Here is a 27,851-nt window from a genome sequence, read left to right on the forward strand (position 1 = left end):
TAAGTGACGCTACTCCATTTAATAGTTAAATTTTCATCAAATGTTCCATTTTGTATTTTAAAAAGTCATTAATGACGCTCTGGCAGCCTTTTTCCTTATTCTAAACGCAAGCGGTTACGCAGGATGTTTCATGTTTTTCCACAATTTTGCTTTTGGATTATTAAGTACATATTTTAAAAAAACATTACTTTGATGCTATTTTTTATCACATTGTTCAGAGTCTATATGAATTATAGCAGGCATCCAAGGTTAAAAGATATGAAAAGTGACTACAAATTCATTAGGTAATGAAATAAAACCCCTCCGAATTATAAATGGTATTAACTCTTTTCCTACTTTTAAGGCTCTTAAAATATATCTTTCATTTAATTTCCTTTCTTTGGAAACTTTGACAGCGTCATTTTCATCTACAGTGCTTTCTTATACAACTATAAGTCATATTCCACTTTGCAAGAGCGCCAGTTTCTCCAAACGATTAAAAGTTTCTGTAACCAGTTATAGTGTTACTTATACGAGTTAATAACCCCCTAGAGGTGTTGCGGGTTATGATATATTGCTTACTTAACTTGCAAAGCAAAAATAGATATTTATTAGTTTTATTTGAGAAAATTATACCATTTAGGACAACCAACGACTATTTTTGATCGACTAATGATAGTTGAGTATACGATCTCATAAAATAATTTCATAGTATTTTTTTCATTAAAGCAGGATATTGGTTTTCTAGGATTATCATACCAATAATGAATTCGCTATCACTTTACCGAGAAGACGTTGCTATCACTAAGCTAGCCAAGATGAAAAAACCTCATTGCAAAAATACACTGCACTTCTTCTTTTATACCGTTGATTTAGATACTTGGCACTTAACATTTTTGTTGTACAAAAATATGACTAGCGCCAAAATGTGTACCTAACGAAGCATTGGGGTACCAAGGAAAACAATACCACTCACATGTAGGCAAATATGAATAGACGAAAATGGGGAAGAGATTATCGCTTACTACGGTGGAACATATCCGGTCTAAAAAAAGGAGAGCAAAATTAGTGCTGAGAGGGCGCAATGATTAATACGGATAACGCAGTCTGAGACTCTAAATGCGATGGCTAGCCACAAAGGTGGGATAGGGGTCGTTATCTCTGCGGCCTCGCCTAACTTGCAAGTTCGTATGTGCAGCTGCGGCGACTGGTGATAATCCTCCTCATCTTGCCGGCAGATTTACCAAAACAAAACTATTCATACAATTTTAACGCGAAACCACATCCTTGATATGCATATTCCCCGGCACAGAACCTCACATCTCAACGAATCCTTCAAAGTAATAGTGGCTAGAATATGGAATTATTTACCAACTTACCTCAAAACGCTCAAGTCCACAAAACCACTCTCGAAAATAAATTACTCACCCTACCCCATAAAAATATCTGGCAGTTCCCTGCGTAAATACTCTGGATGTATTTTTTGTGAAAGAAGGTCTCTAACTTAGTAGTTGTACTATGTATTCACGAGCTAGTATTTGTTACTGTATCTCGTAAATGCTGATATTTGCAACAGAATATTTACTCTTTTTTGGGTACCACATGACCTTTTTTTTTAATAAATCACCGCTCAAAATTTGTGTAAATTCAAAAATGATATCCGTAGTTTTTCTTTCTTTCCCGCAAAACTTACTCCTGTTATAATCATTAATTTCAATTTTATTTACACTTAGTTAGTCACTGTAAATCACAATTTTATGTATAAAATGCCTCAAGGGCCAGAAAAGCCCAATGTAATAAAGTAATTGCATTGGTACGTACTTATTCTTAAGAGTTTTTCGAGGTTTTTGGACGGCGCGCGGATTTTATGAGTTCTCTCGAAAGTTTTTCATTTTGGTGGTAATTCCTACGATCCGTTAAAATTGATAAAGATACTTCAGGAACGATAAAAATACTGACACATCTCCAAAGTCCGCGCCCTAGCACGTGAATATCGAGGGTCCTTGATTAACCCTGGGCTTTCTACCTGCGATTCTGGGACTCAAAATACATTAGACATAAAGAGTTAATTTATTAATACCTCAAAGCACTGCAGGAACAAGTGACTTTGTACGAAGTCACGCGCACGGGTGCAAAGTTAAATAAACCAACGGATGAAGTTCGCCATGAAAAAATATTTGATTCCGGCTAAGTCAAATATTTTTTCATAGCGAACTTCATCCGTTGGTGTATTTATTTATACCTTCTCTAATATTGGTAAGATCAAATTTTTTAACCACCGAGACAGCATAGGGGGTAAGTAAAGTCACATCTCTAAAATCGTTACACCCTTCCACAATGTTCAAAGTAGAGTATCGGATTTTATATTTGGTGGACACGGAGGATTATCAAAGGACGCATGCAAATAATACTCCCGACTATTTTGCTTCCCTGAAATGGTTTATCTGTCTCGTGCAGGTCATATCCTAGACAAAAGATGCTTGCAGCATGAATTTCGCTCCGTTCGTGGGCAGGAGGCGCGAGCGATCTCCCCACTGCGTCCATTCCAACGAAGTCATTTTTCCAGCTTTAAAAATCTCCTCGAGGACACAGCACGCACAAATCTAATGTTCAAAGATTCCAGTGCTGCCACGTGGGTCGCAACGGGACTCGAGAAATGCATCCGATAAAATGATGTCTTTGCCCGAAGCGAGATCCCTTGCAGCCATGTCACCAACGGCCAGGAATTCTGATACGACTTTTACTAGAGACACATTTTACCAGGGACGCCGACTTCCAAAAAATATTGGGGGGGGGCAAACCGGGGATCTTGCCCCAGGAAATTTTATAAGTTTTCTCTGAGTTTTAAGTTTTTTAAGCATTTAGAAGAGTCATATGATCACCATTAGAACCCTAATTAATCGAATGTCGATATCCGGACACTCTGGAGAAATCGACAAGCCTGACACATTTTTTCCTCACACTCATAACGAATTTTTTAAGGGTTTCGTGCCCCCTCAAAACCCATGTAGTCGGCGCCTACCCCTATGAAAAAATTGTATAAAACTGTTTCAAATTTTCATACATTGCCATGGCAATGAATGAAAATTTGAAACAGTTTTATACATTTTTTCATAGGGGTATGCATTTTACCGATCAAAATTTACATTGAACACGAATCAGACGACTACGGCAGAACACATTGCAGCAATAAGGTCAAGTGATCACAATCAAAGAGCCCAAAAATAAACATTCGGTGAAGGCTAAATAAATGCTTAGAAAAGGATACAGAAAGGAACGCAATATTTCGTATGGAGCTCCAAATTTATTGCGTTGTCCTGCGCCAGAGTCTGCACCAGCGATTGGAATAATAGATCGGCTCGGCAGAACGGTAAGTTCCGTACTATGATGTCTGCAGTGTCCTTTAAATCAAACCGCGGTCCGAGCACATAAGTAAAGACAGATACGTCGGAATGCTACTCTCCTCGAATAATCCGCTCCAGCACCCTGATCGCACAAGTCCGATACAAAATCGATCTCTTTAGGTCTGTAGGTTCCAAGATTGGAAACGGAGCAAGCAGATGCGGGCACAAATCACTGGAAGAAGGGGCGAAACAGAATATGGCAGCGCAAAAAAACGAAAAAGTAAAATAGACGAACAAAATTTAAGAGCGAAAATCAGAAGGAAATACCGAAGCTATATTAAACATAAAATAAAGATGTGATTTTGAACATGATTCATTATGGTTGTGAGGCTTTAACAATAACAGCAGCTGTGAAGTCCAGATTGGAAGCTTTCGAAATGTGCTGTTACGGAAAAATGATGAAAATGGAAGATGTAGATCGTCTGAGTTATGCGAAGTTTTGAGAAGAATAGGACATAAGAGAAATATCCAGAAAATCTTGGTAAGAAAGCGAGAAAACGTAATGGGCCACATCATGAGAGATGATGATGAAAACAATCGTTGAACGACAAGTGGAAGGGAAGAACGGGCTTAGGATGAGAAGCATGGAGTAGATGATTACGGATGTAAAACCGAAGAATTATGCATGGGTTAAAAGATCGGAGAATTAAGATTGGAGATTAAATGAGGATTAATTTGAGAGCTACGTCAAACCAATCTTTGGATTACTGGCTCATGATGATGATAATGGCGATGATAAAACATAAATAGAACACAGAAACCATGGTCGTAGGGAAAAAGAATCTTTCACACAAATTACGGTAATTTCACATAGAGTCACAGGATTTCCACGGCACTACAAAATCAGGAGAGCGGCCATTTATTGGTATGCTGCCCGAGTTATTTTCGCCAGAGTTGCCATTTTGCCTTCAACTGGCGGGTAAGCACGACAGTAGCTAACAGTCTAGCGAAATTGTGGTTGGACACATCAAGGCAGGCGACACAGTGGCGTGTTCTCCGGCCATTGGAATCCGGACAAGTGTGTTGCGATAAAATTGCCATTTGAATACAAAGTCGACATTGGAAGGATTTTTAGCATGATTACAGAATACCCATATTGAAATATAAATTAAAAGTAATAATTTATCCTAATTCAAAATAATTTTGCTCAGCAATAAATATGTTACAAATCATACACTCAATCTGAAAAACTATTACCATAAACAAAACAGAAATGTAGTTTTTCCTTTTGTTTAAAGGAGAAACATAATGGAGCGAAAAAAAGTCCTGCATGTTTGTGAATAAGTTTATCACCCGCGATGCGGCCACAAGTTACGCCAAATTATGTCGAATGTAAGGCTGTAGAGGGATGGACCAAGTAGGAGCAAGAGGTGTTTGTTTTTTAGGATTCGGCCGCTTGCATTGGCAATGAGATACAGTGTGTTTGGGCCGAGAAAAAAGGCAAGAGGAGGCGCCAATTATGGCGCCCGCATGGTGCTGCTCGTCGCCTTCTCCCCACCGCACTCACATCAAAGGACTTCACAAACAAACTTTCGCTAACTCTTTCGACATCGATCGTTGCTAATACTGGAGGCCGCGTACTCGAATCAGAGATGGTACCTGCAACCGAGTCACGCAAATAAGTGTCTCCAACAGCCACCACTGGTGGCATTCGTGACTCCAAATATCCATTCATTCGGTTATTTCTCGCATGTGTTCACTTTCGGAGAGAAAACTTCTTCAAGCGAGCTGATGAATTTTTGAACTAATTAATAAAGCAAGTTCGCGATGCGTTGAAAAATCGTAGCCAGATACACATAAAAACGTAACGATTTATCAATAGACAAGAGAATGATGCAGTTTCCGGTGTTAATTGTTTCATTATGGAGACATAATGAATGAAATACTGCAATTCCACATAAATATTTTAATTTACGAGCCTGGTTTTAATACAGGCTATGCATCTCCCGATACTTGTGCATTGCTCGCCCCTACTTAACCGACTTTTAGTAGTAAACACCACTCGGATTATGAAGCACTATAGTTGTAGAACATGCAGTAGTGTCATACAGCTCGTAAATTAAACTATTTAAGTGGAACTGCAATGCGTCACTCATTCTGTATCAATATACAATTAAATCATCAACTCCAAACCCCTGCAGTGACGAAACCGTGGAATTCTGTTGTTTGTGGAGTATTTATTACCAAATTTGTTATCTTATGCGGTTGCAAAACTATTGTCTCGGTCGCGATTTATCTTTTACCATTCATTTGATATCATTTTGACTAAACATACCTTATTTTAACAATATTATTGTAAACGTAAACGCTTGCAGAAGGCAGTCGTTTCGTCTATTACGCGATTTTACGTTTCATATTTCTCCAATTATTGCGTCTCCGACTAAAAAACCTTTATCATTTGATTCTTTCTTCTAAACAACAGATATATCCTTCGAAATAATGAACTATAACGAGATTTCGTAAAAGCAAAATAATCCAATAAGATTATTTTTATATCTAAGTAAGCTTTTATTACTTAAGGACTTGCTTACTTGCTGAGTTCAAAAAATATTTATAGCACGAAAACGATGCGCAAGATGCTCACAAACATGTGCGTTATGCTTTTTTATCGTTTTGATATCAACAGCTGCACGTTCCTGCCGAGCTCTTTCCTCTGCCTCCCCCCTCCCTCCCTCTCTCACTTACTCCCCCTCCTCCTATAATGCAACGCACAGCTCGAGCCGCTGATCGGAATACTCTGAGACAGATCTCACAAAAGGGTCACATATGCCGTGGCGAAAGTTGCTGACGAACGACATTAAAATGTACCATTATAATTTTGTAATGGAAACAAAAAAAGCGTACCAAACGTTGGCATTTCTCAAGTAAGATAACGCCTTCAACTACCGGCAACGTATCCGCGCCTTGTATATGTGCAACAAAAAATCACCCATAAAATCACATGAGCACAAGTAAATTGAAAAGCATCCCATATTGTAGAGTAGCCACCAGAAAAATTGACTTTGAAGGAATTAAATTTTTCGCTCAAATAATTCAGTGTACGAGGGGGGACCCAAAAATAACCGGACGGAAATCGCTGCGCACGTATCTCTTATAATTTGGGCCTCTCCCACCAGATGGGTGTTATTTCATCATTTCTGACTCAGTATGCGAAACGGCGTGGCTCTAGATGGTTGTATCGAGCCCCGGTGACCGTTTACTTTCAAAGAGTTTTTTGATCTCTTCGATTTTTGAAATGGCTGATATTCGAGAACCGCGTGAATCGTTGAAAATTAGTTTTTTGCTCGGTAAAATAGAATCGGACAAGGTTAATCTTTCGTCTACAGCCTATAGAGAACACGCCTTAAAAAGAACTGAAGTGCACGAGTGCTGTTCGGAATTCAAAACCCGGCAACATGTCGATCGAAGACATTCAACGCCCAGGCCGGCCTTCCAGGTTCAGAACTGATAAAAATGTGGAAAGTAATCGAGCCCTTGTGCGCGAGGATAAGAGACGTACCATTTACGAATTCGCTGAACAATCTAGTCTTTCTTTGAGTTCATTGCAGTGAATTTAAGCTGAAGATTAGCAAATGAGACGAATCACGGCGAAATACATTCCCCGTCTGCTGACTCCCGATCAAAATGCGGCACGTGTTGCTATTTCCCGGGACTTCAGTTTTTGGTAAAACATTATTCCATGACACTGCTTTCTCACTACCCTACTCACTAGATCTCGCACCTTGCGATTTCCTTTTTTTCCCCCGAATGAAAATGGAGATAAAAGGGAAATGTTTTCATCGCATTACGGGGGTGGAAATGGAATTGAATGCGGTCCTGCAAGGCATCGGAAACAACAAGTATCAAAGGTGTTTCGCGCAGTGGAAGAAACGTTTTAACCAATGTATCGGTTTAAATGGAGAGTACTTCGAAGGTGACTAGAGTTTGTAACACAAAAAATTTTATTTTTAATTTTTAAAACATTGTTTCCGGCTATTATTGGGTCCCCCCTCGTAAGACTTTCCAATATTTACGAAAAACAATTACATGGCTGCACATTGCGGAAACCTGAAATTACAGTATTTTTCTTCCATTCCGGAGTTATATTTTGCAGTGAATTGCAATATACCAAGACAAAAAACTTCTTTTCCTTTATTTCCTCTGCTAATGTCACTGACTATAAAACATTCTTGCAACCGGACACACAACAACGCCAGCATAAGTATATTAAATGCGTGTTTACTGATTTGCGACAAAAATTTACTTATTTCGAGGAAATGAAAACATGGAAAAAAGCATTTCATTCAAAAATAAATACGAGGGAGATATAAAAAAACTCCAACTTAATTGGCCGATCCATGAGTTACCATGTCCAAATGAAGGCGACCGTTAATACGTAGAAAGGCATGGGAAGGCTCAGGATGAGTTAAATATGTTAAGTATTTAATAATATTATACTGTAATACAATTGCAAATTACTACTATATTATAATTAACATAGAAATAACTTGTATCACCTGGATCAAAAAGTAACGATGTCGAGTACGGCCATTATTCACAAGCGCAGGAAGCGAAAATCTCTCATTTATATTAACTCTAAGGGCCGGTTTATGATGTCTAGGCCAGTTTTTTCGGAGCATAAAATTTAGAGTTAACGATATCTTCCACTTTAAGTCAGCTGTTAAACTAACCGTTATCCTGAACTACATTTCACTACTTTAACTTTAAAATACCTTGAAGTTAAGGTTACGGCGGTATCATGTCCCGATTAACGCTAACTAGACATTATAAAACCGGTCCTAAGAGTGAGAATGCATTCCTGTGCGGTACAAGGTAAAGAACGCCATGTAAATGATGCTGAATGATTTCATCACGTCAAGATGAACTATGAATCCTTAGTCTCCAAAAAATACTGTTTGCACACGTTGACAGCTCAGAATAAATACAAGTAGGGGAAGATTTCGGCATCTGCAAACCCTACCAAGATGGATACGGATAACACTCAGATCAAGTGATCCCAAAACCGTCTCTCCCTCTCCCCTACGTCCCTTCCAAGTCTGATCGGTGATTGGCGGATTCTCACGACAGCATTATTGCAGCGATGAGTTTGCTTGTTTACAAGTTGTTTTTTTAAGACTGAAAACTTTATCTCCATAACATTTTTCTGTCGCAAAACAGAGAGGCATCAGGATTTGAAAAAAAATCTTTTAATTTTCCATTTCCTGTATAAATATTGAAGCCGTTATTTTTAATGTTGGCCTCAGCTTTCGGCCTATAAATAAATAGCCACCTACAGCGTTCTTGTACACATTTACTCTGAGGTTGAGAACATCAGGGTGGAAATCAATTCAGTTCTTTTTGAATGCATGCACGCCAACCGATAAAAAGACAGATGTTAAAAAGCACAACAAATGAAAGTGGCCATGTGTTCATTCGGATGAAAATACCCTCATTAGCCAGTTACGAAATATTAATTGCCATCGAGCTCAAATGGCAGCTTATCGGCGCGGACAGCGAGCAAACAAGTACGAGTCAACAAGTCATAATTCATGTAATTTGATCCGCGAGTGCATAATTCATGTAACAAATCAATAAAGGAATAAATTGGGCAGAGGTAGTAAATGAGGCAAAGAAATGTTCACTCCTAATAAAGGACCACTACTCTTGATTAACTGAGGGCAAAGCGCGCAATGCAATGAGCACTTTATATCATCAACTGAAAATCCATATACTATCTCTTTGACCATTACCAGTTCTAAGGTACATATTACAGCAACGCGAGTCCGTATGTACTCAAGTAATGGATTTTTAATTAAATTTGGGCTTCGAAAAACTTGTAGTACAATCGCTTACAGATAAATTTTTGAGGACGAGCACATAGTTAACTCTCCAGTATCTAGGGAAACCGGAAGAGCACCTTATACGCAAAAAAAAGTTTTTCTTAAGCACCCCCATTACATGGTAGGAAGTTAATGGCAAAGCAAGCGAATTTACATATCACCGAGGTAGATATCTAAGCGCAAAAATAAAAGGCGATAAAATTTCCAGCAATCTGCCGGTTTTGCTGTCGTGAAACTAACGATGATAAATTAAAAGAAAACGGGAAAACCTTACTCTATATTTATCAGACATTTCCGTTTAAAAGTTAAACTTGGTGGCGGCTTCCAAGCGGCCGATATGTCACCAAGGTAAAAGATTGATCGGCGGGACCGTGTATTTCCTCTTCCACGAGAGACGAACAAATGACAACTGACACTCGCATTAAAGAGCGAAATAGCCAACGAGTAGAACTGAAGCGTAAACAACTAGCACTAAGAAGAGCACCCCAAGAGCAATTGGGCTTCGTTCACTCACGGGTTGATTCTGAGCGTTGCAATGGCAGATTTTCCTACTTCGCTCGAATTTTAGTACTCGCTTTAAGTAACCCCCTCTTTTCGTCATTAAAAATTCGATATTTTTTCAACCCGGTAAATACTTCTTATAAGTATTGAAAAGGAAAGTAGTCGCACTTTTCCCCAATAATTTGATGCGTAGGACGCGTTTCGGCTCACAGAACGCCGTACTAATTAAATAATTGTGCAAAAGTGCAACTAACTTTCGTCTCGATTTGTCGAATTTCCACTATAAGACGCCTGAATCGATTGAACGTACTTCCTATTAAATAAGTTCATCTGAACTGAGTTTTAACTAAAAATACTAAAAGTGTCATTATTGTTTCTGCACATTAACTGATTACTGTAGAGTATAATATTAATTTAAGAGATCTCTGGGGAAGAGCTGCAAGCGTAAAGACTTCGCGCATAAAGCGTTTTGTTGCGTAGGTTTCCGCGGCGTTGTTCGCGATGACTGCCAAATTCCGGATTCAGACGAAAGCAGGATGGCTTTTGGAACTGTATTCAATCAAAAATGACAAACGCAGCTGGAGAACCCGGAATTTGGCAGTCATTATAAAGCATCTGTTAGAACTATTCCAGAATATGGAATTATAAGCTTGGGACCATCGTCTAAAAAGGGAGATCAAACAACTGACAAAAGTTCAGAGCTTAGCTCCAAGATTTGTGATGCAAATTTTCAGAAAGGAAGGCAAGTGTCACAGAGATGTTAAAAATTTTGGCTGAGGATCATAAGACCCAAGGAGGAGAGAAGCATGAGTTCTGGGCATTTATAAAGCATACAATGATGATCCTGCGTTGAGGGACCTATCTAAAAGGTTAAAAGGTCCTAGATATTTGGCCAGGAAGAATCATTACTCTCAATAAAGCCTCCGAAGCAGCTCTCAAATACGCTAAAGTTTTCCTTCCTACATGGGGCTAAAGAGGACTGGAACGATTTACCCGAGGAAATATCGAAGCCCTTCCCAATTTACACTCGATTATTTTATGACGGGGCTGAAAAAATTAATTTTGAGGGCCTTATTGAGAGTTTGTATTTAGTATTTTGGACTTCATACAATTACTATATGTTAACACCCGACCACATTATCGGCATGTAAAACTTTCTTTAGCAATAGTTATGAGTAAATTGGCATCAAAACGTAAATCGATAAGATGAGGTATCCTCTATAGGCACGAAGTAAGCAAACAGCGAAAAACATCATCTCTTCCGAAGTTCAGCGTCAATTAGCGAACGCTTCCAGAAGAACCAGAAAAGCCACGAGTAGATAGAGAGACGACAAGTTTGATTCGACCACATCACTCCCTCAAACAGGGTGGTTTCCTTCATCAGAGAAAACGAAAATCATTGATTGCGATTCGTTACCCACCATTAGTGTATTCATAATATACAAATTATTTGGTTTTAGAAATCCCAATTTAGACGAATGGCAAGGGTCAATTTTATCCTCATTTGAAAAAGGCCAGATTGGCGCCCATGCGATGACACTCCACGTGACGTCACAGGGACCTAGTTTCTATACGAGTAGATAGGAGTTTTACATCGTCTGAGATTACCTATGCATGCATGAGGCACAGAGCTCGGGGAAACATGTCTTAATAATCACTTATTAAAACTGGCTAGGGTCGGAAAGTTTTCTTCGTTTGATAAGGTATTAATAATCCTTATTTAAGCCAAGCGTTACCAGCTAGCTGGGTACTCTGCTACCTGCTAGCATCCTGCGTCGTATCAGCGTTCAAAGCCTCGCCCCAAGGTCACCTCACTTGCGGCAGCGGGAACCAGAACGACGTCACACGGAGTTTTCCCGGCATTCATACTTAGCCGTCGCGTTTTCGCGCGCTTGAAAATTTTCACTTTTCATTTAATCGCGAAAAATAGATTTCGTCATTTAACAATCTAAATGCGTAAAAAACGTACTCCAGGAGTAATAATCTTTCGATTTAGGTAGTAAAAAAAATAATAGGAAACCACCCTATTCCGCCTCGTTCCGCGTCGTGAGTCAGGCGAGGAAAGGTGGCCATCAAAATATTTTGTGCTAGGAGGCGCATCTACGGTCCGTTAAAAACTTGGTGGCCCCTGCGCGGACGTCGGTTTTGGGGACGGGCGAGTCTATTTTGTAGAAGTACTGCCACATGGGGGTGTGGGTTAAAATTTCCGTTTTTGCTCGGGACTTGAATTCATTCGAGGCCTATGCTTGACTCAGACCGAAGCGCTTCACCATCCCTCCGAAGTCCTCCCCTCTTTTCTTATTTTGCATTTAAATTGCGATGTGGTTTCGAGAGTAGAAATACTTGTATTTGTCCGTGTACCTATTCATCGCTTAGTTTTTGAGCTATTGCGTCGAAAAATCACCGTGAGATGAGAATGGAAGACAGTTGTAAATTTCCACAAAATTTTAAGGTTGACCGATCCGGTTTCGACACTTAGCGTCATTATCAAGACCTTGATTAGAAACCGCGACCGGTTCCGTCAACATTAAAATTATGTCGAAATTTACTCCTGTATTTCTTTCACGTCCCATGGAGATTAGGTATTTCCACAAATTTTTGCCGGGTACTCTTACATATTTTCGAAAAATCACCAGCCTTAACTCTTTCATAGATAAGTTGGTGGAGTAAAGAGCATAGGCCGATAAGTTAACCGCTCTTCAGCTACTCTTTCAAGTCTCGCGAATGGGTGTCACGCAGTTCATTATTGTTGTAGCTCACACTCTTGTGATCAATATCTTTCCTCCATAAAACGCTCTCACCAAACTAGCTAAGGATCCTAAACTGTAATGACATCACCAACTCATGAAAGTCTCTCAGTCAGCGGAAATTTACGTGTTTTCTTATTTCTTACTCATGAGAGAAAGGCTGAAGGGGGTATTTTTTTCGTCCAAAATTGTGTTTATCTTCCATATACTGAATTCTCTAAAAGCATTACGATTACTGGCCAGAGTGAACGAGGCCACACTCGAGGAGACATCTATCACCCCTCTGCCAATCAAATATATTGTCTTTTTATACTATCCAAATTTGTAGCATGTAATGCTGAGTTAAAATTTTCCATACTTTGTCGTACCTTCTTTACACTGTTTTCGCAACATTTCTCATCTTTTTACATTTCATGTTTTATTTCCTATCGCCCGATAGATCGACTTTTATACCGTGTTTTATTTAATTCGCGTTCTTGTTTGCGCCTTTCCGGTCAAATTCTTACAACTCGAATTACGACCACTTCCTAGAGCGTTGATCGCATTCACTTTCACTAAGAGACAAGGGTGATATCTATAGATCAGGAACTTATTAAGTTTATAAGCTTACATCCGCACCTCGTTTTGTGTTATTGATATCTGAAATATTATCGTACAACTTATTGTAACTTTCTCATTAAGTGTAATTGAAATTTTCAATAAGTTAAGGGGACGTTAGGCCGTTTTTTCTTCTTATTGATAACACTTGTTTTTTGTGGAAAATGATATTTTTATGCTGTAATATTTTTGAGCCTCCGCTCCGCCCATTGATATACCGTTCGAAGGCGACAACTTCACTTCCCATCGGCAAACATGGTCACCGCACACACTCGTGCGAATCCCCAAAGTCCACCAGGGAAGTCTTTCCAACCTCATCCGAGTCATTCCGCAGCTCATTTAATGATCCCACTCGCAATTCTGTGCTCCGGCAATCGTGCGGACTCCTCCCGCCGTAAATCCGTCATCGCGTCCGCCGAAAGCGCGCCCTCCAAATGTCACACACCACCCGCCATCATCGCACACGTCCAACCGTCAGCGGATCGCATCTGCTCCAAGAGAACCATTAACTTCAAGACGGATAGGACAACGACCAGCGTTCCCTATCCGCAAATTACAACAGATGCATCGGAATGGAATCCAATGCTTGTAATACCGAAATAAATTGGAGTGCTCAGCAACTATCGTAGAATTGTGCACAGTTTGCATGAAAACCCATTAGAGACGATAAAATTTTGACCAAACTTTGCCGAAATAAGAATAGGAAAATGAGTACGACAAGGGTCTGCACTGTCCCCGGAATTTTTAATGTTTACTTTTGAATGAACGATTCGAAGAAGACTGGAAAATATGGAAAAGACATTGGATACATCAGATGAAAATAAACATAAATAAGACTAAAATATTAATACATGCAGTACAAGGGAAGGGACTACAAACATTAAAATTAGAAAACAAAAGCTCGAAGATGTGAAAGAGTTTCGTTACCTAGGTAGTTGAATAACCAAAGATGGACGAAGCAAGAAAGAAAGAGTCAGTAGAACGGCGCAGTCGAAGAGGGCTTCCTAAAATCCATCAGATAACTACACCTCGATGGCTAAGTTCTAACAACACGTATCTCAAATTCGGCCGGAGTGGGACAGGTATCTTAAACAAAGTGTAATAACATTAAAAAAGTAAAATACAAGCAAAAAACAACTCTTTGTTTGCAAACGAATGCTTCTTTTTCAGTTTTATGAACTTTTAGTTCTTAATTTCAGCGTACAAATAAAAAAATATTAATCGTTTTTTTTGCTCTCCTGAAAAGTTGCTATTTTTGAGATACGTGTTGTTAGAACTTAGCCATCGATATGGAGCATGTTTCTCGATGGGAAGGAGGCTTGGACGTAGCCAAGTGCAGATATTTCAAGAGCATTCCAAATGTGGTGCTACTGCATTATTATGAAGATAAAGTGGGTCGACCAATTTAGTAATGAGGTAGAGCAAAGAAGATTGGGTGAAAGGAGAAGTCTTCTAAAAACCTCTAAGTAGAAGACGGGATAAGTTAGTTGGCCACATTATGAGGCATGATAAGGCAGTCGTAGGAGGAAAGGTGGATGTAGCGGCCCCAACTGAGTTACATACGCCAGATTATTATGAATGAACACGAGAAGAAATACGTCGCTATGAAAACGCAAAGGAACAAATGAGCTGCATCAAACCAATCTTAGAATTGTGGTTGGCTTGTAATGATGACGCATCCATTGACATACTTATTTTTTTGATAAAATGATTTCAAAGAGGTAAGATAGTTGGAAAGTTGAAAACCTTTGGTGGCGTATTTTAGAGAGTAGCTATGAAGCAAGGAGGCGCAAATCATTGCGACGGCTGAATAATCGACCACCCCAACACGCGCACGCCGTAATACCTCGCGCATGCTGCAATGCCACGCGCATGTTGCGATGCCACTCAGATTTTGCTATGTTACGACGATGCTCCAATGCCGATGAAGATAAATTGAATCTCAGTTTTCAATTGAAGGTTCAGTGCACTGCTTAGCGATATTAACGGACAGCTGAGCTGACGTCAGATTTCTACATCTAAGGTGATCAGAAAAATTACGCCAGAAGGAATGAAAAATCAACTCTCGACGCAGAAAAAGATACAATGGGAGGAAACGAAATGTCTTCCTATGAATATTTAGACTTATTGCGGGTGAAGAATGGTTTACTCATGTTTAAAGCGAGCCAAAATTAGCAAAAATATTCTTTCACTACCTCTCCCACTTTTATTTATACGGCTGACGGGAAACGTGGGAAATGCGCTTCAAATGGTATTCTTATGGAAATTTTCAATTTATTTTAAATCTTTATTACACCATTAGCCTCATTTTATGACTTAATTTATTTTCACTTACGATGTTTATGGACTGGGAATGGATAAGTAATATTTAAGACGGAAGTTAAGGTAATAACCAAATAACTAATTTTTTTGCTGCTTTCTACAGCATTCACATGGAGAGCTCGAGAAATAAAAACAATTATTTACAAAAAAAATGTTCGGACGGCTTGCATAATATGCTAGTTCTATTTCATTTAAAACATGCAATACATTTTTGTATTATAGGCAAAAAATAATCACACGAATGGCAAATACAAATTGCGACCATTGCGATTGACGTGTTTTTCTTTGTGGGAAGAGCTAATTTATAGGATAAAATCATTTCAAACACTTCGTGAGCCATCAGTAGCGATTGCTTGAAAGCTATGATGATTACTGCATCGAAATATACGATAAAAAAATTATTAGCAGCCCAACTAACGTTATATAGGAAAATTTTCATGGAATCTCCATAAGCGCATACACAAAATAGGCTAACAAGTTTCAAAACAATGGTGACAGAAATTCGGATGTATCAGCCTGTACATCTATGAGGACACTGTTGAATCCATCGTAAGTCGAACCAATCGTAAATTAATGGTCTACAATACCTACAGTAGCTCTACCACACGAGATTTCTTCAATTGGCAATGTCAAAATATGCTCCATGTCGTTATTAAAGCTTTAATTAGCAATGAAGAGGGAACCAAAGAATCATCCCTTTCATTCTACAGTGATAATCTGAACATGTATTGAATCTATTTAGTTGTTAAATCAGGAACTTGCACTGGAGGCAAAGCTATAGAATCATCGCTTCCATTCCACCGTGAATAATTTCAACATGTATTCCATGTCGTTTTTAAAGCAGTCACATTCACTGGAGACAGGACCAAAGAATCATCGCTGCGATTGCGCAGACTGCTCGCCCTTGTCGGGTTCTCGTCGTGGCACGTGGCCCACACAACGGACGGACTTCCTATCTGCTCTCAGGATCAGGGTTGGCCGGCTGTTGGTCGGAGGAAAAGACTTTTCGGGAGGAGCCATCATTCGTCTCGCGACCGCTTTGCTTTCGGGCGCGCTGCTTTTACATCCGCCGTCGTTATCTCGGCGGTTACCGTGGTTACGCATTAGCTCGCTAACGAAGTTGCGCGGAGGATATTTAAGCGGAGGAGGTCGCCCTCCTCGCCGCAGCCGCCCTCCTCATTATACATACATATATGTATATACGATGATCTTCGCTCTGTTTTTGGCCCACTAGTGGAAACGGATTAACTTCTCTGAGCTCACTACTCGCCCCCTTCCCAGTTTTGGCTTCTCAGTGGAAAACGTATAATTGCGGACACATGTGGTGGCATTTTTATATTCCACCCCAAACGCAGCCGTCTCCTTGAATTGCTACTCATTATTTACCAAGCGAAAAATAACAACATCCCATTCTTCCGCCAGTGAATGTTCGGGTCTTCATGATGCCCTTATTATATTTTTTTATCCCCTTATTTACGCATATTTATTATTTCGATGAGACACATTCATCTTGATTCTTTTTTCGCTGCAATTTTTTATCGTCGTAAGACATTCTAGAAGTTCCATGATTTTCTTACGGGTTCATTAAATAACCTCCACTCTAGCCCCTCGAGAATATATAATGAATGTCTGTATTCGAATAAGATAATTATTTCGGTGTAGAGGTTTTTGAGAGACAGTGGTGCTTTTACGATAAATGGCGTGTTTTCAGAGAATCCAGATAAATATTCATTAGGTTTCTACTTAGAGATTACCCACCTGAAGTTAAGATTATAGTTCATAACTATTATTATTATTATTGACATTTTGAACTATGAGAACCGTGTGCACTGTGCAGCCCCCAACTTACTATAGGTGAATAATGAGCAATGAAATTCATAAACATATCTTGGTTAACCCCACCAATTGTTTGCCTTCGGGTGACCTAAAACTTCGCCAATTGTGCTTTCTTGCAAATGAAAGTGCGTGGGCCGTAGGAGGATGAATTTCTACTCCTTCAGAGCCTAGCGATGTGGTTTCCTCCTCTCGCATTCCATCCCAGCCACTCAAATGAAGCCATTGGTAAAAAGAATGCATCAGCCGGAAATCATTATTTACGGCACCTACTCAGCCCTGATGAACACTCTCCATCAAAGAGTCGAAAAGTCGGCAACTATGAGCACCAGTACCTCCCGAAATCACCTAGAAATCCTACGGGATTGCATCATCTTTGATAATAATGCATTCCATATGCCATGGCCTTTCTTCAAACACTGCAAATCAATTTTTAAACTCCATAATGAGAAAAGTATGAATGACTTCCATTAAAATAGCATTAAAAAGTTAAGTGTTTTTCGAAAAATCAAAATAAGTAAAAACGTTAAAGAATGAAGTGATGTGCTATATGAACTCTATACTGAAAAGACAAAAATCATCCCCAAAATCTACAGAAGGACTAACTTTCATTTAGAAGGACCTATTTCTTTTCTAAATCTCTTTTCGGGAACTGAACAGATGAACTAAGGACGAAACCTGCAGACCTGAGAGGTTGCCAAGAAGAAAATCACCTCAAAGCAGCAAATAAAAAGGTACCTACACCGAATGCCCACGTCGCGTAACACCCAGCTTCATTACCTGCCCGCGAGTGAGTGAGGGCGCAGCTCATAACGCCTGTGTACGCCTCTATCATTACCTCATCTTCAACTCCTCTTAAATTTCTTAAGGTGTCGGTTACACGGGCCCACCTCTAACATCGATTAGAAGAGGCATTAAGAGTTTGTCTCTCGCCAGTTCACCCGTTTAGATGCCCTACGATGAGTCTCAGTCATTTTGAGGACGTCGTAACTGTGGGAGTGGGTCACTGCAGAGTGCACGGGAGCACGAGCGCGGCGTGCTGAGGAGGGCGTGATCAGAGACGCCATCTCGGGAGCAGCGCGTAAACGGCGATCGAATCACGACGAAGAGGGAGCGAGAAAAGGGGACATCTATCGGAGGAGGCGAGAACAGGGGAGGGGTGAGGAGAGAGTTCGGTTGAATTAAAAATAAAAGCATAGACGCACAACAGGAGTCTCATAAAATAAACATTGGTTCCTTTCTCTTTCACTTCAAATAAGCAAAAGAATACAAAAAATTTATTATTCACTTTAACTTTAAAAAAAGATAACTTAGCAGTCCAACATCAACACGCACACAAGGCGAACATTGACAAAGTAAATGATTGCTCCACTGCTAATTTTCAGAGTATTCTCGTTCATAGTCTCGTATATAAGTCCTCATCTCCCAGCCTCGGTTTACGTAGAATATAAGCAATGATGATGCGAATGGATTGGATGGATGCGAAGCGAAACGTAGGCACTGAAATACTGTAATATTGACCATAAATCTAGATAGTTTTACGCTTCGACAGATCTATAATTTTAAGGCAATCGTATCCATCATTCCAGCTCGTAAAGGAGATGCCAATTGCATGAGCAAAGGTGGACACCGAGCGATGGAAAGAAGATATGACCGGCTACTGGTGAAACGACGGATGGAGGTACCTTTTCTACCCACGTCTGCGTCTGTGGGTAAGGAGGGCGAGGTGAGATGGCATTCCCGGAGAGGAGCTTCCCATCAGAGGGGTCCACTGGGATGTGGCTCCCCCTGGGTGCGCAGAGACAGAGCAGATAAGGCTCCAATCCGAAAGAAAGCTGCACTACCACAGGAAATTGATCGCCGAGTCATCGTTTATTCCACTAACTACTGGAAACGTGCATGCCACTAAGTACAGCGCCAGCAGAATAATTCTAAAGTGCGACACTAATTAACACTAAGGTTAATCATTCATGAAAACCAGCAAAATTTATTTTACTTTTACTAAAAAAAAACTTATTAAAATTAGACGTATTAGCATTTCCTTCAGAGCCATCATATGGCACGAGATATTAGATCTGAGCGTCGAAACGCGTCGTAGGTAAACATTAAAATAATTGTGGAAAATTACAATTCTGTTTTAATTTAATTCGTCGACCTTCCACTACGTTACGCCTGAATCGGTTGAATTTATGAAGGACAACTTTTCCTGCCGCTTACGTCGAGAGCCTGAATTTATTTTGGCAGATATTAGTTTTTATGAAGTACAAAAACGCGAATCCTCGTGAAATGAAACCAAACGACTAATAAACGGACATATCATACTGCATATCGCTCGCAAGGCACTGCAAATCGGCCAGCGTGCTAACTAATGCCATTGCGAGACGACGCCGCATAGCATTTTGAAGAGACACTTTCGCGTAAACGAGTCGCCGCCGGCTAATTCAAAATTATTTATTTCGACTGGTTTTCCACGAAACCTAAACGTGCGGACGCAATTCCAATAAACATCGGCTTTTCCCGAAAACAGAATGCTGCGGCGCGGTTTAAAAAGGACAAAATGATTTGGGCAATCGGCGGGAGAGGAGGGGAGGAAACGGCCTCTGCGTTTGAATTCCCTTCGCTCGTGTGCACAACACGACACAGATTTATTTATGCGCTTTTAATCAAAGCCCGGCGATGGAAAAGTTAAATCAAGCACGCCAATTATGCATTGCATTCCCGTCTCTGTTAATTATTGATAACGCACGAACGTGTTTCCGACCCATCGACCCAGCGCATTCGCGCGAAACGTATTTGCGAGCGGAAAATCCAACGGGCAACGAGAGGCGAATGTCTAATCGCAGGCGATTGGATCTCCGTCGCAAATGCTACCAACTCATCCCGGGACTCCTCGGCCCAGAGCCGCCGTCGTCGTCGCCTTTACGCCGCGAGCAATAGGCCGAGGCCGTCACCACTGTCTAAGTGAAACAGATATCTACAGAGGACCCCTGAGTACCACTGAGGCGACGGCAAACGGCCATTAACCATCCGGCGAGTTCGAAATTCGCGTGAAATGTCTTTCCGCAATCACCACCCAAACGCTCGGAGTGCGGAGAAACGAAACCTCGGCAAAGAGTAAAAATTTGTTATTAGTTCGCGTAAAAAAAGCGCGAAAAATAATAGGCACTTTCGGCGAATTAGTTTCTCTATATCATCACCTATCAGTCACCGCAAAATTTAGGCTTAGGAGCTACCTAGAACCGCTCCCCGAAAAAAAAATATTTTCAGTACCCGAATAATTTATTGACCTCTGTATTATTGATTAGCAGCCAGTTTCTTAAGGTGAAGGTCAATTAATAAAATACTTCAGTTCTCCAAAATTATAATGTCAGTGTATCAAAGTGATAAAAAAATCAAATAACTCCACGATATTGCAATTAAGGTATACGCATTTTTATACCGCTCAAAAATGTTGTTGACACAATTTATCATATTTATGTAATTATATTTTTGCAATATCGGTCATATTGACTGCCTACTTTTTAAATTTCATAATAATTCATTAAAGCCCTGTGGAAGGATCATATAAGAAACTTTGGCGAACAGCAGTATTTATACACCTACACCCGAAGAGATATATCAGCTAATTAATGTTCAATACCACGAATACAAATGACATTCACATTCAGTCACATCGTTATTTATAATGAGACCGTTCACTCAGAATGGAAATCGCTATTCATTATAAAAATCCGCTAGATGGTAAAGAAATTCACTAAATAACGAAAAAAAATCCTTCTGGTTCAGCCATTCATTATCTCAAATAAGTTTCAAGGGCGGAAAATGAAGTACACGTTATTTTCATTAAAATTTTACTTTATAATCTTCTAACCGTACTTTCTCGTCTGACGGCCACAATAAATTTCACTCTTCGTAATATATTTCATGGAAATTTCTTCCGAAAATTCCGCATTTCAATACAACCTCTTTAGGACTGGTTATACGGTACATCCACCCGCACGAGATAACGTCTAAATGCATAATCCAAATTAAAACAGGTTTTATTTTCTGTTCATGTATTCGCACCAGTTGGGTGATTACAGGTACTGTTGCCGGGAGACGAGGCGAGACTTGAGCCAGTCCCGTCTTGGCTGAACTCGGGTATTGCATCGTTTCTCATCTCGTGAACCCCAGAATTGTCACGATCTCGAGTATTGCGTCTCTGAAAATCAATCAAGTACAATAAATAATCCGTCACGTTTACTTAAGTAATCATCGCATCGCTACACTCAGGATATTAATTACATTCATCAAAAATTTAAAATAAATGTTAAACATGGTAGATATCCAACTGCACGCAACATCAATCGTTTTATAGACACTCAATGATAGCACGATACAATGAAGTGATGAAAACGATTCTGTAGCCACAATTTTTGAAAGGATAAAAGGACTCCAGGTCAAAAAAATTACTTAAATTAGAATAATAATTTCAAGATAGCACGAGAAATTTTTATTCAAAACATACTTTAAAAATGCTAATTTTAAAATAGTGGAATCAAGATAAGTTTTTAAAATAATAAACGATTTAGGTTTTTCCTGGTGAATAATTCTGACAAATATTTCTCGGGTTTGCATCCAGGTTAAAGCTTTTATGCAAGCCTTGCAAAAAAGCTTTAACCTGGATGCGAACCCGAGAAATATTTGTTTTAAAATAATGATTGGCCAAATTGCACGTCACCCAAGAGTTCACACAGAGAAATCTTGCGGATTAGTGATTTCAGCAGTTTCTTTGCTTTCTGATCGTCAATGCTGGCGGCGAGTATAATCTTTCTGCTCGAACAGATATAGCGGGAATGCGAAGGAACGAAGGAATTTAACGAAGTCAATACGATTTCATTACTAGGAGACCTCAACTTTAGATGATAGTCTCCAAGTTCTTCCCTACCGTCTTCACTCTGAGGTGACGGACTAGGGGTAAATTTACAAAAAATATTATCCGATAACTAAATAAGGTTTGAAAAATCTATTTTAAGCAAAAAAATTTAAACATTTAGAAAGTTTACTGGATTATTTGTGGAGTATTTCAGTGGAGGGCACGCCAGGTAAAGCTATTTAAAATATATGAGCCTAATCCTCACTGGGTAAATAGTGGGGAAAGCGCGGTCATAAAAACATTCCTTTCAGTAATAGGCTGTTACTTGTACAAAGAATATACATCCATCAGAGTGTCCTCGGCATTTTCTACCGAAGCAGGAATGCAGATTCTCCTTACAAATTGGCAGAGTGGGTTGTATTTGAGGGCAATACTTGTCGTGGGAGACTTTCAAAATTTCTTCAAATTTCATTAGGGACTTATCCCGCATCTAATTTCCCCATGGCGTAATGTTAGATGTTTTGCATTCATGACAAGGATATAATATTGATACCAAGTATTAAAACCAGTTTGTCTTGAGATAGGGGCTAAAACATATTGTCTCCAGCAGCTTTTTTTCATCACCTCAATTTCTGGCCTGTTTTCGCGTGTTTCCAACACTTTTCCAATTTATCGAACAACATTTTAAACTTAGCGGAAACTAATGCCAGGGTAATGTAATTTTCCCCTCGTAATTTATTCGTCAGACCTTAACATTTTTTTTAAACCTTGTGCATATTTTCTAGTAGTTTTCTGATACACTAATTTTATGGATTTCAGGTCAGTAACATTATCGCATAGGTTCGAAATCCCTTTCCTCGTGTTAAGCGCTACTCCAATCATATCGTCCGTCGAATTCCAAATAGTTGGGACGTCTATTAAAGAGGTCACGAATACTTCCAAAGCAGTTTCGCATGCGCTGCCAAACTGATCCCGCAACTGCTAACTCATTTTAATTTTGTAAATTATAGATCTAATTTTGTCAACTGAATTTGTATTATCTACTCCATATTGGAAATCTTCATCACCACTGTCAATTAATAACTAGAAGCTGGTATTCAGGCCACTCTACACCAAAAGCAACGTTCTATTAAGACCCTATATTGCGGGTTAAATTCATCAGCCATGCATCTAAAATGTTTATCAATACAATCAAAACTTCTTAGTACCTTGCTGAGTTCCTACATTAATTTTGTACTCGTGGAGGCTCTATAAACGGAAACTCCTAGGAGCATTTGCTCACGTTCAAAGGATTACAGGATATTCATTAAAAAAATTCAGCAATATCCCTTCCTGTGCGGTTGCCGTTGGAGGGAACGAAGAAATAACGAGAGATTGATACTCCCAATGCTAGTCTGTGAAGTGGGTCGTTCAGCCGTGGTGTGATTTTCCAGAAACGGATCTCCACTCATCGAGGTAGTTGATAAAAAGTAACATCTTCTCCAGAATAGTAGCTACGGTAACATGATCTCACACCATTGGACACTCCTGACCCTTGAAAAAAGAAGCTACCTCGCATAAGCGCCCTTCATGCTATCAGTGTATCTAGACTTCGCGAAGATAGCAGATCACGTTCTCGGTGGTATCACACATAATTATTTAAGAATGCTGATTCAGTCATCAGCACATAACAATTCAGCAAGCAGCGACCATGGATGGAAAGAAGTGACCAGACGGATCGAGATCAACAAAATGGAGCCAGTTTTCTTTTATTTATTTCTAATATAAATGGAATAAATAAATAATAAAATTAATAACTAAACCTACCCGACCGTATTGCAATAACTGTCAGTCTAAGAACTGCTTTTATAGTGTCCGGTTGGCATTTACCGAAACATGATTAATCCGTAACCTTGTTATGAAAAGGTTTTACTATACGTTCCCGGTAAGTTTCGAGACAATAACGTCAGTGTTAAACACGCAATGCGTAGCGAAAAAATAAGAAATGTGATCGATTTAACGAGATAAATGCGTCCTCTTGAATTTATAACCATACGGATTTGTACCGAGAGTGTAAACAACAAATCTTGCTTGCACTGAACTCGAATGAAATCCGAAGGAATGCGCGACGTCCTGCTGACTCGTGATTCCGTATCTCCCTCCCTTCCCCTCATTTAAATCGCACGCTCGTTCTTTCCTTTGCTTAGTCGACGACGCGACGCAGATTGAGCTCACTCAGATGCGACCGCGTCGCCGGAGACAAGGCGCCCGTCTTGTCAGCACTTGTGCATTATCAAGGGGTAGGCAGCAGGAAACAAAAAGGCATGTGTAAAGAAAAGATAAATGCTAGACTTCAATGGTGGCCACAAAGCTCACGTCCAACACGCAGTCAGCGGATGCTCGGGCATTAAGATGCGCAATGATTTAGTTAATTGTGGAGTGATTCAAATGAGTGAGTGAAATGAATGAGTGAGAAAATGATGAGTGATTGTGAAATGTATTTTGAACGATGAATTCACAGGTTAGTACGATAGAGCATTTACTTAAGCCATGGAGAGGGGGACAACTATTCAGCAGATGAAAAACACGAAATGTATTTTTTAAATTCAGAGTACCGCTTGAATAAGTTAACTTTCAAAACAGTAAAGGATTCAAAAAATTGAAAAATCACTGTTTACCGGGAAAAAATTGAAGATGGTACTTTACCGTTTATGGTAGTCAATGTTATTCCAGAAAATATTTACTTCTTTCCAAAGAAATGAAATACAGGAATCTGAAAAATAGCACTTTATCCCTAAGCCTGAATGAAAGTCCTCAAGGAAGTCCTTCCATCTAGACTGCTCCAACAAAATATCTTCCATGATGGTAATATTTAGATGATTCTTTGAATGCCTCAATGTTTCAAAAAATACCAACACTCCGATTTGGTAATGCCATGGTTAATAAATAATTATGATGAAAAGGCATTGTGTCAAGTGTTGTGAATCTTCTCTGTCATTATTGTAGGAAAGTTTTATTCCAAAGTTCATCAGACATTGAAATATGCGTCCAGTTGAACATAATTTTGGAAGTTAAAATATCAGATTTTCGGCAATCAAATACCGTATCGGTAACATCATTCGATGATGTGAAGCACAAAATAAATGTTTCCACTCTTACATTCTAGAAGCCAAGGTCAGAAAAACCACCCTCACTTACTCCTCTTAAGATTGTTTTACACGGGGCACGGGATTGCGCAGGTTAGAACTGCATTAATTTCTAAAATGGCGCAGGTTTGCGCGAATGCATGAACGAAATTAAGGCCGTTTTACACGGTACACGGAATTGCGCAGGTTAGAGCTGCATTAATTTCTAAAATGGCGTGGAATTGCGCGAATGCATGAACGAAATTAGAACAGGGGCTATTTTGCCGTCTCGCATCCACGCATTTTCGCATGTGTTCTAGCAATTCACCGCTTTACACGACGCAATTTTGATTGCGCCTTCACACGTACGTCAGACTGCGCAATTCCGTGTACCGTGTAAAACGGCCTTTAGAACAGGGGATATTTTTCCATCTCACATCCACGCATTCTCGCATGTATTATAGCAATTCACCGCTTTACACGGCGCAATTTTGACTGCGTCTGCGTACACACGTCAGATTGTGCAAGTACGTGCCCCGTGTAAAATGGCTTTTATCCTCGGCACCATAGCGATGTGACTATGTCAATTGTCCACCCAAAAACACTGTAACATAACCACGAACAGTATGCTACGTGACGAGTTCTCCACCTTAGCAAGGCACTCAACACTTCACTACTTAAACTCGATTGTTTCAGGGTTAACTTTGTGAAAATCCATTGTGAACAATAAAAGGTTATGGTACTTTTTCACATAATTTATTCAAGACGACCGGTTTCGTCGCAGAGGCGACATCATCAGGTATTGCATGATAACGCCCTTAAGTTAGATGTGTTATAATATGCAATTTTAAATTCTTCTCTGGGAAAGAGGTTTGCAGATCACTACAGCCATGCCCTGCATAAGAAAAACCTAGCTAGACAAGACTTGAACCCGTGACCTTTGGTGCAGCAGGCGAGGACTTGACACCACTACTGCCGAGGCTGGCAAATAGTCTTTAATCTTCTTGTTGTACCAGAATACATATGTAAGGGCGTTATTATGAATTATGAAAGATAAAATTTACATAAATGATAGAAGTGGCATTTACAGACTCAAGTGCAGTGACTGTGAGACCTGTTACATAGGCCAGACTGGACGTTCGTTCCGATTAAGAACAGAGGAACACGGAAGGCATTTGAGAAACGGGGAGATAGACAAATCGCATTTCGCGAAACACCTATGGGAGAGTGACCACAGGAGCGATTTTGTTCCGGAAATTCTCCACCTTGAGAAAAAGGGAAGAAGGATGGACTGCTTGGAGGATTTGGAGATTAGGAAGCACATCAGGAATGGAATTTTAGCAAATGAGAATATTTTTGTCAACTATTCCCCCCTCTTGGAAATTCCCCTGAAGTTGAGTAATGCTCCAACCCCAACGCAACCCTCCCCTGCCAACGATTAATAGCAACCAAATAAACAACAACAAAATAACTATAAAAATAACGATTTCTGTACCTGATGATGTCGCCTCTGCGGCGAAACCGGTCGTCTTGTATAAATTATGAGAAAAAGTACCATAACTTTTATTGTTCACTTCACTACTTACAAGATACTGTACTCACGGCTTATCCTATGCTGATTTGCAACGGAAACAATTTCAAAATGGCAAGAGCTAAATTTTCACTTTCATTTCGCTTAGCTCTCACGATGTGTACCCAGCTACTGGTGACATCATATCTATACTGATTGTGGAAATTTATTCTGGTACAACAAGAAGATTAAAACTATTTGCCAGCCTCAGTAGTGGTGGTGTCAAGTCCTCGCCTGCCACACCGAAGATCACGGGTTCAAGTCTTGTCTGGCTAGGTTTTTCTTATGCAGGGCATGGCTGTAGTGATCTTCAAGCGTTATTATTCCTTATATGCTCCCGTTGTGAAGGCACCTAATGCGCTGTTTTAGGGGAGGTGAAGCTGATTATTTCAAAAACTATCATAATATATATTACTATGAAATAAAGATTACCTGCTATAATGGATGGGAAAGTCAAGTTTATGGGAAGCTAGCCCCGCAGAAAAAAATGCATGGATGAGCGGGGAAACAATTATGGAATCTCTAGGTCAACCATAGGTCCTCCTCACCTTATTGAGATGGAGATAAAAAATGTACAACTACTTTTTTAATACAAGACTTAGTATTCCTTCTCCACGAATGTTGTCGAGAACTGGCTGTATAATTTCGCCCGATTGGTGGAACCTGTAGTCGTGACGTCACTAAACGAGTACATGGGCTCCTCAAAGGGGAACAAGCCGCATCATTACTATTATTTTATATTATTAATATTATGCTTTTATTCTTCTCTAGTGGAAGAAATGACAAATAATTAATAGAATGGCAGTTCCTTGGCAGTAGATCGATGTCGAATAATTTTATTTACAAAAAAAATGTTTCAATTTCACCTCTAATCCTATTTTCATCTCAAAAGCAATACGCACCACAAAGAGACTGGTTTTGGCACAAGCACAGCACGCAATAATAATCCAGGATCTCGCGCAATTTTATTAAAATAACCCAACCACGTTCTCAAAATCAAAAAATTCAAAATTTAAAGGGTGTCTTTCCTAAGGATGAACACGACTCATTTCGAGTAATAAGGGTTCAAAGGGAATTTTAAATTTCCCAGGATGTTCATTAAATTCCCAAACGTAAGGAA

The 27,851-nt window shown here is 39.7% G+C and overlaps 1 protein-coding gene across 1 annotated transcript in view; it reads right to left on the bottom strand.

The window, feature by feature from the left end:
• LOC124155640 (extracellular serine/threonine protein CG31145) overlaps positions 1–27,851 on the bottom strand; it is a 532,953-nt gene that overhangs the window by 447,050 nt on the left and 58,052 nt on the right. The gene's annotated exons all lie outside the window — the stretch shown is intronic.

Source organism: Ischnura elegans, chromosome 1 (genome assembly GCF_921293095.1).
Source record: "Ischnura elegans chromosome 1, ioIscEleg1.1, whole genome shotgun sequence".
Taxonomy (NCBI): domain Eukaryota; kingdom Metazoa; phylum Arthropoda; class Insecta; order Odonata; family Coenagrionidae; genus Ischnura; species Ischnura elegans.